We start from the raw sequence: 4,589 nt of genomic DNA on the forward strand, positions 1-4,589 counted from the left end.
TGTTGTGAGGCTACACTATTCGGGTGTTATAGGCTATACTTTAGACCAGAACGGGATGCGGTATTTACATGCCGCCGGTGGAACCACTGGCAAAAGCTAGTATTGCATAAAATATTATTAAATACCACCTTTAATATTGAAACCAAACTTTAACCTCAAAAGGAAAAACCCCATAAAACAGATAAGGGCGTTCCATGATAACACAAAAAGTAAGTCCACCATCAAAGTCGGCATTCACATACCAAGATTGGAATCCAAAAATTTACACAAACCAGCCTTGGTATCAACCGATTCGGGTTTTTGTCAAACCGTCCGTTGACATTCCAGGGCACCGCAAGTTTTGATTAGAAGTCAGTCGATGATGGCCCGTTTTGTTTGTTTTTCAAAAAGTTTTAGTCGCATTTCTTTGGGTTTTAGATTTTTTGGTGAAATGAATATGGATAGGTTTGAAAGTTTTTGGGTTTTGCTTTTTTTGAGGTCAATTAAAGGCTGCCGAAAAAGTTTGCGGTTGCGGCAATCTTTTGATGGAAGATAGTTCTATTTTTTGTTACAGCTTTAAGATCCTATAAGTAGGTATGATTTTATCATAAGGTAAAACAATAATTCCATAGAAAAGAGACCAATGTAAAAAATCATAAGTTGTATTGTGCTGACTCAATACATTGATCAAGTATTAAGTAGATTTTCGCAAATAAAACTTACAATAAAGTTTAGCTTGCAAAAATTTATAATTAAATGCGTAAATATGTCTCTTTGTTTTTCAAGTCAAAACCGTTGAACTTATTTAAATGGAATTTGGTACACAGATAGCCTAAAGCCTAATAAAGGATATGTGATACTTTTTTATCGAGTGCAGGATTTAATTCCTACAAGAAAACCGCGGTAAAACTAGTTACTTCTACATATTTGGATGTCATCAAGCAAATATGCAGTATGCAAATATGTAATTTCCGTCCCAATTATCAAACTAATCATTAAGCTAGTTAGTAACAAACACACGAATATTATTTTCAAACTCATTATACTAACTCAAATTGAATTTCCCATCAAAATTACTCATACTTGAATTTAATTAAAATCTGATTTGGACCCTCGAAGCGAACGCAATGTTTTAGGCATAAAATATCAAAGATGAAACTAAACGCGTTGTGACGAGCAAAAAACACTAAAATAGAGAATTAATTGCAAGTTATACAGGACACTGCTACTGGGTAGCGATAGCAGAAAAAAATTATAGGCATTCTTTGTTCCCAAGTTTTAGTATTAAAGTAAGTAGATTTATTTTTTTGTAAAGATAGAGTTTGAGACCATGAAAAAAAAAGCTTGGGAAAAATAAAATAAATTCAGTAACTAAAAAGTTATTTTTGTTCTTTGTTAATTGAATGTTGGTTGAGTTTATTTATTGTATTCATAGATGGCCCCAATGTAAGTACCTACTTGGTAATGTTTAGTTTGAATGTAATCTTTGGTAACTTACAAGTCAACCTACTGGTGTAATTAATTTGTTCTAATAGCTGTTTGTATTTGTTTTTAGATTGAATATCATCCTCCGAGCCTTTTGCCAACTACGTTGGGGTCGGCTTCCAGTCTAACCGGATTCAGCTGAGTACCAATGCTTTACAAGAAGCGACTGCCTATCTGACCTCCTCAACCCAGTTACCCAGGCAACCCGATACCCCTTGATTAGACTGGTGTCAGACTTACTGGTTTCTGACTACCCGTAACGACTGCCAAGGATGTTCAATGACAGCCGGGACCTACAGTTTAACGTCCCGTCCGAAACACAGTCATTGGTGTCTAAGATATACTTAGAAAGTACATACAAACTTAGAAAAGTTGCAATGGTACTTGCCTGACTTGGAATCGAACCCGCGCCCTCATACTCGAGAGGTTGGTTCTTTGCCCACTAGGCCACCACGACTTAATAATAATACTGAATAATAATTACAAAAAGTCAAAACCTATTTTCAAGTTATGACCGCCACTAGCTCAATAAGTGAATACCTAGATTTTGAGCGAGCTTTTGAAAACATTTGACATCGGTTCTCTTTCATAACACATTTCTTTAAAGCAACAATACCTTTATTAACATTGTCACAACAGAAAAACTAACTTTAATTACCTATATTGTTTGCCGAAAAAATCCATTTAAGTTTATTTGCCAACTGTACAGCAGTTGACGAATTGAATTTTGATGACTTACAGCCTGCGTCGGGGGCTCATTATCATTTCACCATAGCTTCAAACACGTACCTTGTCGTATGGATAACAGTAGGTTAAGTCTGTAAGATTTTTGAAAATTTTAGAGGAGAACAATCAGTTGCTGACTTTTCTTTAAATCTTTTATTTTAGGGGTTTATCTTTTCGAAGTTCAACAATTTACGTAAGTACATATTTTTTTAAACATTCATCACAAAAAATATAAAAATAAATTGGTCAACGATCCCAGAGACAGAAACCTCTTCACAATAGGCGTCGTATCAAAGAGTACGGCCTTCTGAATCAGTCCCTTTATCCAGCCACCTAACTAGGGGATTTTATTCTTAGAACATGCCAGAAACATTGGTACTCAGCTGCATCAAATGTTGGCGATTCTTAGACTATGCCAGCCCCGAGTTGCCGATTTAATTGATTTAATTGAGGTATATACTCCACATGCATGATACCGTATCTCCGAAAAAGTTTCTCAAACTCTCTCAGGTTTGCAAAGTTAAAAAAAGGATAAGTTTCAAATCACCAGCAGATTTTCAGAATAAGTTTATCAGTTTACCTAGCTGTAGTTAGTTTTCAATCTAGTTAGCAATTTAACATATTTTTATCAGTTAAAGTAATGTAATCCGAAGTTTGTTTAATTTCGGAACCAAATACTTAATTGATATTTTCTTAAGTATACATTTTTAACTTTTGCTTTTTCTTACGCTGTGGTTTCCCGAACACGTTTTCGCTTTGACTCAATATATGAATTGAAGATACCTTCATATCGTTGCAATCTTAGCCGACACTATCGAGAAGCGACAAGCATAAAACTTGCTTTAAACATCGCCAAATGCGGGTAGAATATTATGTGACGGTAGATTATTCTAGAAGAAATTGTTGGTTTATTTTGTTGGCATTTATTAACCGACTTCAGAATAAGGAGTGCGTTTGTATTTTGGTAGCTGTCATGTATTTAATGGCAATCACTCAACTATGACAGGAAATGTAGACGAGAATAATATTAAAACCAGTCTATGTTGAAACTTCTCTAACTGCCTAAATTAGGATCTACAAAAGACGACAAATTTGTATTTGCAGACACTACAAAAGTATGGTTAGCTTTTTTATCCTAGTACTCTTTTCACGTATTCAAATATGTTTTGTTTGAAATTTCGCATTTGACTACAATTGTTATTTTCTGTTTTTACAATTTTAATGTATATTAGAACACATTAAAGTATCCCCATTTACAAAAATAATTCGAGGTTATATTCGAGGTTTTTGTTAACATAGTATTTTAGGGTTTATCAGGTTGTATTTTGATTATTTATTTCATATTCATACGTCAACTGGTCCACAAGTTTAAAGTCACTCAGCGGGCTATGGAAAGAGCTATGCTTGGCATTTCTCTGAGGGATCGCATCAGAAATGAGGTAATCCGTCAGAGAACCAAAGTCATCGACATAGCCCACCGAATCAGCAAGCTGAAGTGGCAGTGGGCTGGCCATATTAGCCGAAGAACCGATAACCGTTGGGGTAAACGAGTTCTAGAGTGGAGACCATGCCTCGGCAAACGTAGTGTAGGACGTCCTCAGGCACGGTGGAGTGATGACTTGCGCAAGAAGGCTGGCAGGAGCTGGATGCGAGCAGCCGAAAATCGATCTCAGTGGCGTGCACTTGGAGAGGCCTATGTCCAGCAGTGGACTGCTATAGGCTGATGATGAATGATTCATACGTCATGATTTCTTTTCTTGCAAATTATTTTTTTTTCGTTAATTTGCTTTTTTGTACCCAATTATTATCTCCTTTTAACCCGATGGTTGACTGGTAGAGAATGCCTTGTGGCACTAAGTCCGCCAATGTACCATTTTTGTACATATAAAGTATAAATAAATAAATATCTCTAAATTACTTCCCTTCTTTTAATAATATTCCATCACCTTATTGATATCACATACCTGAGGACACATCTTGCAGTGATACTTCCTAGCGTGAGCATGCAGGGGCTGGAGCTTCGTGGGACCCTTGCCTAGGGGTTGAGGCACCACCAGGAGTCCGGAGCCGGTGTTCGTGCCCCCCACTGGCGATGATGATGATGAGCCTGGAAAAAGGAAAGGGGGAGTTAATATTTGGCTAGTTTAAACTACTATCATATAGCTGCTGCTTTTTAATGAAATGTTGACGAAAGATACATAAACGATTATTATGATCTTCTTCTGGATTGCTGTTTTGCAATTAGAATAAATGACTTTTGATTAAAAGAAAACTGCGAGGAATTGAATGTTTTTTCATAATATCAATTTGGAAGGCGTTAAACGGCAATAAGCTACAAGAGATTTTAATAATAACCTTTGTAACTGACTTTTTCTCAATTATTATCCGTGGATGTTATA

Source organism: Helicoverpa zea, chromosome 25 (genome assembly GCF_022581195.2).
Source record: "Helicoverpa zea isolate HzStark_Cry1AcR chromosome 25, ilHelZeax1.1, whole genome shotgun sequence".
In the NCBI taxonomy this organism is placed as follows: Eukaryota; Metazoa; Arthropoda; class Insecta; order Lepidoptera; family Noctuidae; genus Helicoverpa; species Helicoverpa zea.